The sequence below is a fragment of the Spermophilus citellus genome, assembly GCF_964194105.1.
Source record: "Spermophilus citellus genome assembly, chromosome: 3".
Classification (NCBI taxonomy): Eukaryota; Metazoa; Chordata; class Mammalia; order Rodentia; family Sciuridae; genus Spermophilus; species Spermophilus citellus.
The window spans coordinates 192328038-192345144 of record NC_138184.1 but is presented as its reverse complement, the minus strand read 5'-3'; the positions used below and the strand labels follow the sequence as shown (position 1 = coordinate 192345144).

Here is a 17107-nt window from a genome sequence, read left to right as displayed (position 1 = left end):
CTATTATATTCCTTTCCTAACATGCCATAGCCTTTGTTTATTTTTATTTAGCATTAGGAATCACTTTAAAAGCGTAATATATTTTCTGTTTTTGTAAATCAAATGAGTTAAATATTATCATATCAAATTCTTTTTAATCCCTAAAGAGGAAATAAATAACACTAGAACGAGTATTTATTGAACATCTATTTAATATATACTCATATTCTAAGTATAAATGCCACACTTTCATCATCTTGTTAATTATTCCCACTCTTAACGTTCTGCAGCGTATTTGAGATGACCATGTCCTTTACACTTTCACTGCTCAGTGGCATCATCCAGCTTTTGCTGTCTTCCCTATATAACTCAGCCCTCAGTACCCAGTATTTCAAATACTCTGATCAGTATCCTTTCATGCTTTGGTTCCTAGAACCACACTCTGGTTCAAGAAAGCACACTCAACTAACAAATGTTTATCAAAAAAGGAGGGGTGAGGGCCTGTTTATTTAACAAAAGGACACTCGGTGTTACTGTTCATACCCTACACACATGCAGGGTATGTGTGCTACTGAAGACAGGACCTGCCAATTCCCCCAGGACCCCTAACCATTTATTGTTTCATTCACCTGCTGCCTTATCTGTGAAGTAGTGCTAAAGATAGCTTGTGCCTCTGCTGCTTGTGTGGTAATTCTTTTCCATTCCTATTTGAGAAAACTGGAGTTTTTAAAATTTGTCCTTCCATAATCAAAATGTAGTCCTCAATTCTTTCAACAGTTGCATCTACATCCAAATTTTTAAGTACATAGATTTTTTTTTTTTCATACCAAGGATTGAACCCAGGATCTCTTAACTACTGAGCCACATCCGTTCATTTTATTTTTTATTTTGAGACAAGGTCCTCACTAAGTTGCTTAGGTCCTCCCTAAATTGCTGAGGCTGCATCTGAACTTTAGATCCTCCTTTCTCAGCCTCCTAGTAGCTAGGCTCACAGGTGTGAGCTACCATAGCCTGGATCAAGTTATGTTTTAACACTCTTACTCCACACACATATTCTATTAACCTCTACAATTTCTGTTTACATATACACAAAAAAAATTTCTACCATCACCCATCTCTGTTCCATGTCAACTGCCACAAACATGGTTATGTGGTCAGTAACTGTTAAGTGGCAAAGTGTAACAAATTTTAACTTATTTCCTTTTCTAATCTGGCTATTTTTAGCCATTTGGTTCAGATTCCTTTGAAAATTTGATGATGGCTGGAGAGTCTCTTGCCAGAAAAATTACATACACACAAAATTTACTATACATTTTCTGGTGATTAGAAGAATTAGAGAAGTTAGATATTGGAAATTTGGAAATTTGCTCTTATCTCCCCGATTTCCAATTTACTCTTACCCCTCTATTTCCTTAAACCTCCCAATGTATTAATAAATCATACTAATTTTCTCAAAAGATTTCTTTCAACCATGAATTTAATTTCAGCCTTTGCTCTAAAATAAAATTTCTGTCTCATTTTAACTCCAGTGATTCACCCTAACTTCACTTTCTGGAACCAATATCTACACTTCATTGCTATTCACCAAATTTGCTCCAATGCTGTCCTTCCCCTGCTGATTTTCCCTACCTAATTACTCTCTTCACCAATTAAAACAAACTAATGTCTGTGTCCCACATCAACAGATTCTGAACTAGCTGGTCTGCAGTACATTGGAGCATCAGAGTTTTTTCAAACTCTCCAGTTTTCACAAATGTCTAGGAGTAAATTTTGAAATCCACTGGTGCAGATAAACTATCAAATACCCTAATCCCTCAATTCTTTCACCATTTTGGTAATCTTTTTCTTTTGCTCCATTGTCAGAAGATAGCACAAGAAAATATTTTTAACCAAATGAAAGACAATGCTTTCTTAAATACCTCAAAATGTATTACAATTTTTTTCTGTTCATTAGAACCAGGAAAAAATTGTAATATATTGATCTTCCAAAGTAAGCATACCCACGATGCATAAAAATTCCTCTGTAAATGAGAAAACAACAGAAAACATTTTAAAATGTGCAAAGGACTCCTCAATACTGAGGTATCCAGTAGCCAATGATTATATAAAGGGGTGGTCAAAACCATGAGTCATAAGGAACATGCAAATATAAACTACAATAAGCTTCCAGGACACATCCAGCAAATTGAATAAATAATTTGATAATGCTAAGTGGTGCAAAATAGAAGTTCAGGACTGGAATTCTTTTATACTACTCATTCACATGTAAAATCACTGTGGAAAAATGTTTGGCAGTATCTATTACAGCTGAACATAGCTGAATATATGCATCCTTAAGAACTTCTAGCAATTTTTCACCTAGGTATCATCCATTAAAATAGGTTCAATGTGTTTATGTGTATATTTTCATGTGTAAAGATATATGCATACACACATATACAAGACAGGTAAATACAATACAAATTTTTTAGATATTCAATAATGGTACTATTATAAGGGTCCATATTTCCTCCCATCTTTGGTGATGATGACATTAATAATACCACATCTACCCAGGCATGTTGAATAATGAAGATAAGGAAATAATGCATAGATGAGTAGGAATATAAATACTGCATAGATATAAATTCCCACCACAGAGTAGAGGCACAGGATGAGCATTATCCATTTCCCCACAGACAGAGGAGATACTGACTGCTCTTATTCATGAGATTTACACTTCAGGATACCATATTTGTTTATGAACTTTCCAACATTCCCCCCCAAAAAATAATTTTAAAAAATATCATCAGGAACCTTCACATAATTTTACTGTTTTTTCACTTTCTACAAAATATGAATGTTTAATTACTCACAGAAAAACAAGTTTTAATCTCTCAAATCTATAATTCACTCACTATTTTCAAATAGAGGCAATGTTAGATTGGTTTGGCCACCAAGTTTATAATAATTTCAGTTAAAATAAAGTTTAACAATTGGTTAGAGAACAAATGTTATGATTATTCCAAACTAAAATGATCTATTATGTATAATGTTACCAACAGACTAATTTTTATTACCTGTTAAAAAAATTATTGTGGCATTGAAAGTCAAGACTTTCAACCATCAAGAATCTACTCTCTTTTGTAGATAATCTATATAGGCAATTAGTTAGGAAAAAACTCAATAATATAACTACGAGTGCTTGTATATTCAGGTTCCTGTTGCCTATGCATGTTCCTAAACTGTTTCTGGGTCTTTATATCTTAGCAACAGGCAGTGATATAATCTCTCTCTTACACTTTTTCTAATAATATGATTTTAACTGCCTGAAGATGGCTGATCAAGGTTTCATCATATAATTCATGCATTAAAGTACCATAAAACTCTGTAAAACTCAGGCTTATAACCAACATTTAGATTTCTATGATCATTTCTATATTATTTATGGGAGCTATGATAATATTTATAATGTAAAGTAAAAATTTCCCCAATTAATAAGGACTATTAAAATATTTCTTTAAAATATGTATTTCTTCTGTTAGAAAATATTTAAAATAGTTAAAATTATATCTAATTGATGTTAATATTATATGTATTGGGCAGGAAAAAACATCAATTTTAGGACTATTTGTAGTTTAAAAATAGAAGAAAAATTAGAAGATTGAGTATATTCTAAAATCAATTTATATTAGTATAAAGAGAAGAAATTGGGCTGGGAATATGGCTCAGTGGTAGAATACTTGCCTAGTATGTATAAAAACCTGGGTTGGATCCATATCACTACATTAAAGAAAATAGAAGAAATTATACTTCTGTGTCACTTCTCTGAAGAATGTTTTCGAGAATATTGCTGTGAAAGATATTTAGTATGGAACAGGGGAGCCATGATCAAATAAGTTTGAGGAATGCCTAATATTTTATCAAACAAGTTAGCATATGAAACCATAACACAATCTGTAAAAAAAGGAAATCACTTTATATTGTTTGACTCGTGTTTTTTTTTTTTTTAAAGTATATGAGCACTTAAAATGTTTTCAATTTTAAATGTAGATCTGCGTCTAAAGTAAGCTGAAGAGGTACAATTTGTGTAGGTACAAAAATATGTTTCATTAGAGTTTTTTAAAGATTCCTGGGCATATCACTGACTTATAGAATGAGTACAACTTTTGTCCATTTTTTTCTTGAATTAAAACTAACAAACAGAATCTTAGTTGGCTGAAAAGTTGTCTTAAAGCAGTTAAGTGTTCAATTCTCTCCATAGCAGGGGAGGTAGAGAGGGAAGATGGGAGGGGAGGGGAGGAGAGGGGGGATAGTAGGGGATAGGAAAGGTAGCAGAATACAACAGTCACTAATATGGCATTATGTAAAAATGTGAATATGTAACAGATGTGATTCTGCAATCTGTATTTGGGGTGAAAATGGGAGTTCAAAACACAATTTGAGTCAAATGTATGAAAGATGATATATCATGAACTATGTAATGCTTTAAATAATCAATAAAAAAATTAGTATTAAAAAAATTTTAAAAAAAAGCAGTTAAGTGTGTGTGTGTGTGTGTGAGAGAGAGAGAGAGAGAGAGAGAGAAAGAGAGAGAGAGAGAGAGAGAGAGAGAGAGAGAGAGAGAGAGAGAGGGAGGGAGGGAGGGAGGAGAAGGCTGGAAAAGTAGTATTTTTACCTATCCTGAAGTTTTAACTCCCACTCCTCACCACTAGCTTCAAAGTTTATGGGTTTAAAGAGAGGTAGAATCAGTACCAATTCCACTAAAATTCTTGCTTTTTGTCTATAATGTATTTGTGTATAAATAACATTTATCTCAATGCTCATTAATCAATAAAGGCATTCTTAGTTTAAACAATTTTTAGTTCTTTCTAGTAGTTTCATCATTAACTTCACTTACATTTGTTAGGATAGTACTAGACCAAAAAGATCAAAATGTATTATGGCATAAACCTGTGAAGCAGGTTCACTGTGCACTGGGGTACCAACTTACACAAGTTATATGATGTGGGTTTATCACTTACAGAAAGGCAGTAAAGAACAACAGAAGCTTAGGTAGGATTCCTTGCAAGCTAGTCAGTTCCAAAGGCTCAAGAAAGATGTTTGGGACACATGGCGCCTCAACTGTTCATGTCTCACTTGTAACACATCTGAGGTTCCTGAAAACAGCCCATCCTAGGTTTTACACCTTTGTGCAATTGAGTCACTGGGTTGGGTATTAAAGCACATCTTGTTTCTAAGGGGAAACAGAATTGTTAGGTGGTTCCTAGGGTTCGGGGAAATGGCAAAACAGGGAGTTGTTCAGTGTATATAGAGTTTCGGTCATGCAAAACGAAAAATCTTAGAAATCTATTGCATACCAATGTTCCTGGGGATTAACATATTGTACTGTACACTCAAAATTAAGAGGAGAAATTTATGTTATGCATGTTTTTACCACAATAAAAAAATCAATCAGAATACGACCAGAAAAGTGATCCAGAAAATCAATGAAATCAAAAGCTCATTCTTTGAAATGATTAATAAATTAATATATTCACATTAAGCATTGTATTTCTTTGTTTTATTTCCATATATATGAGTACTGATCTATATGAAAATCTTCATATTATGAAAAGTTGTGCTTCATTTTTGTACAATGAATTGAAATGCATTCTGCTGTCATTTATAACTAATTAGAACAAATAAAAAAGAAATAAATCTTCTATAAATCTATATATCTCTAAGCTAATTTTATTTAAATATGTATTCAGTATTATCATAATAAGAAACTTATAAAACATTTAAAAACTGAGTTATATGGAAGTTGTAATACTGGTGAAGAGATAAGAAATATAATTTGAAAGTTAAAAGGTGTCATATTACTTAAATCACTGAAATACTGTAAGTTAAACTGTAAGAGTCATAATTATTTGGATGAGATCAATTAGAATAAATTGAGGATGCTTTTCAAGGAGAGACTAGAATTTGAGACTTGCTTTGAATATTGGACCTAATGTAAGAAATTAGGAGAAAAGTAGACATTTCAGGCAAAAGAACAATAAACTGGGATTATTCCATTCTCTTTTACCCATTACCCCAGGAAGAAGCCACAAACCAGGATCCTCTCCCAGTGGCTCTTGCACTGTGTGGGATTGGGGATGAGACAATCGTGGCTAAAGTGCAAGGGCATTTCTTACCACTGTCAATGTGCTGTTTCCTCTGTGCATTTGCTTGGAGTACTACAACTTTTTAACTGCTTTTTAGAATTCCCATAAAGGTGTTTTTTTTTTGGGGGGGGGGGAATATTCTTATTAAGTTGGTATTTCTGAGGGGTATTGAGTTATGACTTACCATTCAGTCATTTTGTTCTTATTCTCATTAATTTCTGCTCCAAACTTTATTGTTTGTTTTTCCTACTTTGGTTTTATTTACTCTTCTTCTTTTGGTTCATTGATTTGACAATATTCTTCTTTTGTAATACAGGTATTTGGCGCTACAAATTTCTCCCTAAATACTGCTTTAGTAACATCACACAAATCGATACATTATGCTTTCATTTTCATTCAATCAACATACATTTCAATTTCTCTATTGAATTTTTATTTGACCCATGTGTCATTTAGAAGTGTGTAATTTAGCCCATGGTAGTAGTGCATACCTGTAATCCCAGCAACTCAGGAGGCTAAGGTGGGAGGAACACAAATAAAGGGCCAGTCTTGGCAACTTTGTGAGACCCTGTTGCAGAATGAAATAAACAAATAAATAAAGGCATGCAGATGAAGCTTGGTAGTACAGTACCCCTGGGTTCAATCCTTGGTACTGAAAAATATTGTGGATTATTTATTTCTAAATATTTGAGTATTATTTCCAGAAAAAAAAATTATGTTTTAATGACTCTGACTTAATGTCATTATGGTCACTAATATACAATGAATTATGTAAATAAATTTATTGAGAGTTGTTTTATGATCCAGTATGGTATGTCTTGGTAAATGTTTTGTGTGTACTTGAAAATATTGTTAATATCAGGGCATTCCATAAATGTCAATTAGGTAAAGATGATTGTCCCTGTTACTCCACACTTTGATTTCCTTACTGATTTTATTTTGTTCTCTCCATTACTGAGGGATTATGGATATCTCTGACTATAAGTGTAACTCAGTCTGTTTCTTCTCACAAGTCTAGTAGTTTTTGCTTCATGTATTTTCAAGCTCTATTATAGGGTGTGTAATTCTTGGTACATTAACCCCTTTATCTTTATGAAATAAACTTGATTATCCCTGATAATATTTCTTGTTTGAAATCTACTTTGTTCCCTGATATTGATATCATCAATCATATGTTTTTAAAGTAAATGATGGCATAGTTTCTTTAGTCGTCTTTTTTTTAATATATGACAGCAGCATGTTTTTAGTCTTCTTATTAACCTACTGTGTCTATATGTGTTTCTGAAGTTTGTTTCTTATAGACAACATATAAGTAGTTCTTGATTTTTATGTGATCTGAAAACTCTCTGTATTTTATTTGACATTTCTACACAACTTGTGTTTGATCTGGTCATTGATATGGTCGGCTCCAAATCTATCATCTTGCTATTTTTTTTCTCTGTCCCATCTTTTCCTTGTTCCTCTTTAGCTCTTACTGCTTTCTTTTAAGTTAATAAATATTTCTATCATTCATTTTATCTGCTTTGTGGGCTTTTTATTTACAGCCTTATTTTTTAATGATTGCTTTAGGATTTATAGGCTACTTGTATAATTAATTAATTCTGATTTTAAACAATATAGTTTTAAGAAATTTACAACAATATACTTACATTTCCCCTTCATCATTTACAGTTTCATTATCTGTTTTAATTTTATATATGCCATCAACTTCATATTATATTATTTTTTGTTTAATCCATTAATTTATTTAGAAAGTTTTAAATAAAAAGAAATCTTATATATTAACCTGTTTAGTCACTCTTTCCTGTAAACTTTCTTCACTTTTGCTGATCTAGATTTCTATCTGTTATCATTTTCTTTCTGCTGAAAAAGTTTCTTTAACCTGTTGAATAGTACAAATCTACATATTACAGATTTTTTCAACTTTAATATGTCTTTAGTTTTTAGCATTCATCTTGAAAGAAATTTTTCATGGGTATAGAATTTGAGGTTAATATATTTTTTATTTCAGTTCTTTAAAAATATTACTCCACTGTATGTTATTTTATAAAATACACTTTATCCTTATTTTTGTATCTGTGTATGCAACATGTCTCTTTATTTTATTTTTCATATTTCCCCTTTATCATGATTTTTTAGAAAGATGACTATGATGTACTATGATGCAGTTTCCTTTCATATCCTCAGTTGATATTTATTAAGTTTCTTCAATCTGGATTTATATTTGTCTCAAACTCTGAAAATGTGTGTCTATTATTTGTTCAAATATTTCTCCCCCACACTCCTCATTTGCCCTATAGGCTCTCCGAGAAAATGCTTATTAAGGTGTATGAGATTTTCACACATCTAATTGATAGTATGATTGCTTTTTTCCTTTTTTCTCTATTTTCCTCTGGATTTTATTCTGAATTATTTGAATTCTTATATCTTTAAATTTACTAATCTTTTCTTTTGTAATATGTTATCTGTCATTAACCTTGTCTCACACATAACAGTTTTCATCTTTAGAAGTGGGAGTTTTTCATACCATCCATGTTGCTACTTGTTTTTGATCATATGGAGAAGATTAGCAATAACTGGTTTAGAGCCCCTGAGATCAGGATCATTTTTATTTATTTGATTTATCTTGTCTGTGAGTCCCATTGTGTTAGTTAGCCATTCATCACTGTGCCCCAAATACCGGACAAGAGCAGCGTAGAGGAGAGAAAGTTTATTTGGGCTCATGGTTTCAGATCGTTAGTCCATTGTGGGCTGACTTTATTGGTCTGGGCTCAGGGAGAACATCATGGTGGAAGGTTGGTGGTAGAAGAAAACTTCCAACTCTATGGCAACCAGGAAGTAGAGAGAGAGAAGGGAAGGGGTTGCGGGGAAGATGAAGCCTTTTAGGATGTCCTTCCATGTTTCCACCTCTTCTTCTCATGCTCCACCTGCCTATAGTTACCAAGCAGTCCATTCAAATTAGGATGGACTGATTAGATCACAGATCTTCTAATCTAATCTTTCACTTTCTACATCAAGAAAGGAGCTTTTGGAGAACATCTCAAATCCCATTTTCCTGCCTTTCTGCATAACTGGTAAGGTTTGATTAGTTACCAGGCATTGTGAAACTTTAACATGCTGGGTACTAAAAATGTTTAACTTACCCTATAATTATTTAATGTTTTTTGGGGGGAATCCTCTGGAAATAAAGCTATACTTTCTGATCTTGCTTGTAACATTAATTATATGGGTGCAGTGTTGTGTTCAGTGTAGGGTCAAACATTCTTTATACTGAGGAAAGATCTTACTGTATACTTGACTCTTGAGATTATACAGTTTAGTACTGGGAATAAGCACTACTTTTGGCCTAAAAAGTATTGTTAACTCTTATCTTTTTTGAAAGATTATTTCCCCTTCCTCCCATAATCTATTAATGTGTTAGGATTGGTAATCAGCAAATTAATATCTCATCAAGGGGGCATCCTCTGAAGATCTCTGGCGGTTCCTTTCTGAGTAGCTGCCTCCTGTTCAGTAATCAACTGTGTGAACTCTAGCTGCCTTGGTCTTGCTGGACTCTGAGTTCCATATCCTTAACTCACTATGACCGCTAAACTCAATATACCCAGTTTCTTCCTTCCAGTGTTATGGCCTGGAAATTCTCTCAAGGGATTATTATCTTCATTTTCTGAAGTCCGTTTTCTTGTAAAACATTTACTCCAAACATTTTGTGTGTGTGTGTGTGTGTGTGTGTGTGTGTGTGTGTTTCTTCAGGAAAGAGAATAAATTCAAACCCTGTTTCTCCACATTGTCTAAACACAGACATTTATCAAGATATTTTTATTTAAAAAAAATATTTAGTCATTTGCATTGTTCTGAATGCCATGATGTATTGAAAGAGTCTGTTAATGGTTTTATCCTTTTATATATCTATACTTGATATAATTGTTATTCTCCAATATGTTCACAATGATTTTTATCTAGGGAAGGGGTACCACACTCACAATTATACCAGAGTTAAATGAAATAATTAAAGCATTTACAAACAAAATAAGGCATCTTTTATGACTTCAGAGATAATTAAAGAATATGAATATATATATATATATGTGCTAACATAAAATTTAATTTAAGATCTGTTTATTATAATAAGTAGCCAATTCTTTCTAAGCAATTATTTTTGTTTTACAAAGATTTAGTCAGTACAGCACTCTTGTATTGCAAGTGGTTAGAGATGGCAATTCTACTATAAATATTCTTTAGTTTCTTTACTTCACTGTAATGGATAATTTTTCTATTTCTTAGTATTGAAAATTAACCTGGAGAAAATATACTTCTAATGTTAGGGAATGTTTATGAATTTTTGTGTTCTCTCACAAGGAATTCAAAGAATATTTTATAAAAAGAAATTCTATACTCTGCACTTTTCTTGCTCAGCTTCCAAATATACTTGGTTATCTGTAAGAAAGCAATGACCAAATTTATTGCTTCTAGAAGTTTGTAAAAAATAAAAATAGGACACATACACACACACATAGAAAACAGAAAAAATAATCCTAATATCTTAATAAATTCAGAAAGGCTTTTATGCTCAGATGTTAATATGCAGTACTTTGCAGAGCTTGGGGATTGCTAGTATATATGTGTGTGTTACTGTGTTATGCAATTTAGAGAAAGTATATTTTAAAATTTTCATAGGTAAGTATTGGAGAATATAGATTCACTGCCTGAATTTGCAATATCTTTATTCTGTGCTATTTTCTCTTCTTTTGATTTCCTGGAATAGGCAGGAGATAGAAGCAAGACTAATTACAGTGCAACCAACTTTTATGATGTCAATCCAGATCACACTAAAGAGAATCTTTTCTCAAGATTTGGAAAAGAAAGGTTTCTCTTCTTCTTTCTTGCAAAACTGCAAAGGAGGTGAGAAAAGTACTATCATCCTCCATGGTTCTGTTGTGAATAATACAATGTAGGAGAAATGAAGTGATATCTGAAAGTAAGTTGAGTGGTGATATCACAGCTTCAAACTGTTACTATCCTTCTATCTACCTTGGGAGTTCTGTTGTATTAGCCTGTTTTAATAGAGCTTAAGTTGGTTACCTATCTAGAACTTGCAGGCTAAAATTGTATTTATTTATTTATTTTTATATGAAAGAAATTTTTATTGATTTTTTAAAAAATAAATGACAGCAGAATGCATTACAATTCTTATTACACATATACAGCACAATTTTTCATATTTCTGGTTGTTTATAAAGTAGGTTGACACCAATTTGTGACTTCATAATGCACTTTGGATAATGATGTCTATCACATTCCATCATCCTTGCTAATCCCCTTCCTCCTCCCTTTCCCTCCCACCCCTCTGTGCTATCTAGAATTCGTTTATTCCTCCCATGCTCCCCCTCCCTACCCCACTATGAGTTATCTTCCTTATATCAGAGAAAACATTCAGCATTTGTTTTTTGGGAATTGCTAACTTCACTTAGATAAAAATGTATTTAAATATTGAAGTTAAAATACAGCATGTACTTTCCAGAAGATATATGTTTAGAATTTTAAGGGTGTACTTTTTTCTCTTGCTTTTTAGTAATGGCTAATAAAAAAATAGAATATGTGACTGCAGACAATAGTTTATTTACTTATAAGACTAAATTGATTATCAATAACAATAAAAGCACCACATGTGACAAATAAAATATTTTAATATAAAATATCATCATTCTAATTTTTACTTTTAGGTAAAATTTATGTAAGAAAAATGATTCAGATTTCCTTTCATTATTCTACATGTTCTGGGGGGAAAAAAGTTTACATAGGCTTAATATTCAACTAAATGTGCTTGACTCAATGTGAATGTAATCAGAAAACAAAATTTTAGGTAGTAATAAAAATCTTAAGGTTCCACAAATAGATTTTTTTTTGTTGGATAAAACAGAATGTTGCTGCAAAACGGAATGGAAACATGGAATACAACAGTACAATTGAGTTCTTAATCAAATATGAAATGAAAGAAACATTTATAAGTTTAGGCATGTAACTCAGTTGGTAGAGGAGTTACCTAGCATGCATGAGGCCGGGTTTGATCCCAATACCACCAAATATAAATTAATTAATTAATTAATTAATAAGAAAGCAAGCAAGCCACAGAAAAAAGTCACAGATTTAAAAGAGCAAAACATCTATATAAAGTAATAACAATGCTTCCTTAGAGCTTTTAATTTCTTCTCTAAGATTATCATTAATTAACATAACAGGTAGTGCTTATCCTCCATTTTATTATTTTCTCCCACAATATAGTCATTTATGAGAATAAATTGAAAGCAAATCATTCCATAGATATTGTTCATGAGCCACTGTGCAAGATATTATTGCTTAGATAAATAATTTTAACATCCACAAATGTTTGCTTTTAATCTTTTTATATTACCAATAATATAACAAAAATTTTGATTCCTCCTATTGGAGAATAATAGATTTTAATATGTTAGAAGAGAGGAAGTTTGGACAGTTGAGGAAGAAAAGAAGCCTCATATTCCCAGTGTAACCCACAATGTCTATCTCCAAATAGCTCCCATACATGAAACTCCTTAAATTATATCATAACCCTTCCCTCTGGAGTATTGACCTGCAGTTTTAAAAATACTGGCATTGATATATGAAATACACAGATAATGCAAAAAATTCATTTTGCCAGATAGTTTCACCTTCTGCCCTCATCAATCATATTACAAAATCTGTCAACAGGAAGCAAATTGCCTGGCTTAAATTTCACCTCCACTACCTTCTTATGGGCACTCTAGAGAAAGTGTTAATGACCAATATAAATGCCAAAAGTGAACAGGAATAAGGATAATGGAGACACAGTCTAATTAGCTTCTAAATAGTAATATCAAACTATATTGCAAAGCTTGTGTTGAAAGAAATGAAAATGGAGAATTTCTCTGATCTTATTTTATTATGTTTTAGAAAAGAGAAGGTATGATTCTCATCTCAGTGGCCCATAATAGCTCATTTTCATTTTAGTGAGTTTCGCTTTTACCTCATCCATCCTACAATCTTTTTCTCTAGCTTTCTTTCTTTTTCACTTTTGCCAACTATCTTGTCTAAACTCAGCATAGACAAGGAATGAAATAAACTTGTTAGAAAATATTCTAGGGATATGAAACTATAATAATAAATCCTAAATTGCTACATTGGTCAGCTCATTAATGAATATTTAGGGTATACCTAACAAACAACAGACAACATCACATTCAGATGATGAGCATGGCTAACAAATAGCTCCTTTCCTCCTAGAGTTGACAATCAATTATTAAGAAAGAAGAAAAGTACTGTACTTGCATTTACCAAGTATTGAGAAACTAATGTGAAAATTCTGGAAGCAGACTTTTGTAGTGCTGAGGAAATGTACATGTGGACCCTTACGTAAGTGCATTAGGAAAGACTTACTAATGTATCAGCATTCAGACTGAAGGATGAACACCACTTAGACAAGTGAGGAAAGATATGGAACATTGCAAGAGGGAACAGTATGCACAAAGCCTGCCTGTGAGGTAAGAGAAATCCGTGATTGTTTAAGGACTTGAGGGAAAGCCACAGAGGATGGAAAGACTAAAAAATTATAAAGTTATTTACAATATGTTTTAATGTTTAAATTAACTTGGTAATATGTTATCATTTTTAAACATTTCTAATAGGCTATGAGACTTGTACTGATTCGTGCAGTATTTTTTTTCAGCAAAAAGGGAACAATCATTTAAAATTAGATATGAGTGATCTTAACACCTTAATTTAGTAATGAAGCTAAAAGCTTATGTTAACTAATTTTATACAAAGCTGATGTAAATATATTTAGACAAACACCTAAAAACTGATCAATCTATCAGTTGTACTTAATACATCTCTTCACTCTTTTCCTTCACTCCCTGCTAAGCCTTCAGTGATCATTAGAGTCAAGTTGCGTGAGAACATTAGAAATGTGAGGAAGATATAGAATATTAGCATTTATTCCAAATGCAAATACCATTCTGCCTTGCCTAACATATCACAGGTGTTTTCCAATGATTATCTAATTCCTTTCAGATTAGAGGAGCTCTGAATTAGATCTGCCTTAATATTATAAAAACTATCAACTTTTCAACAATAAAGAGAAGTGCGATAAAATCTTAGAATATATTCATAGAGCATATATTCCATATTGCTTCTATGATAATATTCCTGGCCTGCTATTTGCTATTAATCTGAATTATGTCTATTTTATAATGCTGACATGGACTTCAGAGTTGTGATAAATTTGACACAAGCTTTCCCTTTCCTACTCATTAGCTTAGAAAATCTTGCAGCTTTTAAAAAAGCAGAGAATACTAGAACAAATAAAACTAGAATATTTAAAATAACATTAAAAATCTGTATAAAAATCAAATTGCAAATAAGAGGTGAAATATTCAGATAACAAATGAAAAGTCAAAAGACTGAACAACTAAGAATAATATAATGGATATCAAAAAATCCAGCATAAATAAAATACTGGACATCATAAAGACATGGGGAGGAAGAAAAATATTTACTCCTCAAAAAATAAGTAAAATATAAAGTTTATTAATTTAAAAAAATTAGCATGAAAATCTTGTGTGAGCAAAGGCAAATACCTGGTAGTAAGTAAGTGCTTTAGAGGATGAAGTTGTCACTGTCAGAGCAAAGAGAATATATGGGTGAAGCAATATGGTATTTTAAAGAGATATGGCAGAACATAGTAACAACATTTTTAGTCATACTAGTTAAAGTTGATCACCATTTTCTAGGTGATCATCTTTAACTAGTCAAGAATGATATCACAACATGCCACATAGTTTAAATAACTTTACATGTGAAATAATCTACATTAACTAGTGGTATTAGAATAGTTATACTTGCTGCAAACTTTAGAAATGAGTCTGAAGGGTCTTCAATATTCCCACAAAAAGGAACAGGCTCATTTGAATGCAAACACAAAGAAGGTCAAGGAATATTCTATAAAATGCTCTGACTAAATGAATACGCACTGTATAAGCTGTAGTAAGTTCAGATTGTTTGGATCCTTAGTTTCACCAGCAATATGAATTCAATTTTCCCTTCATATTGAAGAATTAAAGTCCTCTAGAGGTGAAATCTCTTTAAGACCATCTAACTTCTCCTTTAAGCAGAAATTAATATTCCTTTAAGGAAAAAGAGTCACAAGTTCAGAAGAAGAGACTTGGGATTTTTGCCCTGATATTTTACTAGGATGCTCAAAGATGTAAGATGGCTGATGGTAAACTTGTTATTGCTTCTATGTCTTCAGGACATTGTACAAAAGTATGTATGAATTGATGTGAGGTAGTATTTAGTGTTATTATGCTCCTACAGGGCATTGGAAGGTGAGGGAAATGATCAATTTGCACCATTCCTATCTAAATATGGTGAGTTCAAATCTATTAAAGATTGTCCCATTGTTATGTTCAGGGACCAGTTTTCAAATACCTACTATATATTTACTTACATACTTAAAATAGAGTTGACTTATATTTTGAAGATTCTGCAGCAGAATTGGAAATAAAAATAATGAGGAAAAGATGAACATATTTTAAAAATAAAATTAAACATTAAAGCCAATTTTCTTTAAAAACTATATAATAATATGTACTAGAAACTTCAGGGTAAATGCCACAAAATATTAGAACTAATTGGATTGGGCAGAGACTGTGTCAACTGAAATCACATATATTTAGAGGCTATAATTTTTTCATGCTACCTATAACAGATTTTACTATATCAAAATGAGTAAGATGAGCACCTGGTCTTGGGGCAGGGGGAAATGCAGTTCACCTTTAAGGTTCATCTGTACCATCCATACTTGTTACTCACAAGCTTCTGTGACATAGTAAATCCTACAGATCATACTTGCACCTTGAGTTCAGATTACCATGAGTAGCAAGTGCAAGAGGGACACAGTGACTATTTATGATTTACAGGGTATAATATTTCTTCATTAAATTAGGAGTTTAAGTGCCTCCTTATTCTAAGAAAAGTAAAACATTAGTCATGAAGCTGTATATAGGCATACATTCCATAACTGATAGGAAGGTGATTTGCAGATACCTAGGATTACTCAAAGTTGGATTATTCAAAACATCAGAAAATTGAAACCAATGAATTTGAATTTGTAGTGGCTCTAAACTTTACTCTTCTTCAGATTATTTTCAACTACAAGATATTAAAATCAAGATATTTTAAGGTAATTTTCATCTCATGCTACTGTATTTGGCTAATTTTTAAATTAATAGAATGTAATTGATTAATTAGTACATTTCTATTTAGACACAAGTCTAAAGTTTAAGAGGCTGGTGTACTCACAAATGGAAAACAACCATGAGTTAATAGAATCTTTCTATGGGGAGAAATCTTGCTATTCTATCTTAATCTCATTTCACATTAGATCTATGGTTGAGTGTGCTGGAAACTCTAATAGCTATAGTAAGGAATAAATGGGGGAATACAAATACCAAACATGAAACATTAACTAACCTCCTGTATCAGTCAGTCACATAGAAATTATTTTTAAAATATATAAACCTTTACCTTATAGTTTTCATACATTAAATCATAATGTGTCCTTACTTTTCCTTCAATTTTATGAGGTACTCCAAGTTTTATTTTTACCTCCCTTTCCTTTAAAACCAGAAAGAATAGAAGGTGATGTGGAGAAACATGAAGGTGAAGAAAAATAAGTTGTTCATTCACGATTATAGCCAATATTTGAGCCTTCCATGGGCAATGCTTTCCTAGGAGCATTTATTTTTGTATCAAAGCACAGATGAAGTTAAATTAAGAAAAATCACTGATATCCCCACAGCAAAATGAAATGCATTCAAATGCATTACATGTATTCAACAAATATGTAAATAAATATGCAAAATTATATTGCAAGTCAAAACATGAGAAGCAGGCAGGTGTCCCATTTCATAGGTCTAGTTTATTGTGATGTCTTTAAAATTGAGTCA

General features: G+C 32.0%; 2 long non-coding RNA genes across 2 annotated transcripts in view; one reads left to right on the top strand and one right to left on the bottom strand.

Annotated features, from left to right (window-relative positions):
• The window catches only part of LOC308643622, a 32498-nt gene extending 25845 nt beyond the window's left edge, over positions 1 to 6653 (bottom strand). The window contains exon 1 of the long non-coding RNA XR_014020758.1: positions 6599 to 6653. This is a non-coding gene — a long non-coding RNA (uncharacterized lncRNA). The remainder of the gene's footprint in view (positions 1 to 6598) is intronic.
• The window catches only part of LOC308643623, a 738763-nt gene that overhangs the window by 94842 nt on the left and 626814 nt on the right, over positions 1 to 17107 (top strand). The window lies entirely within an intron of this gene.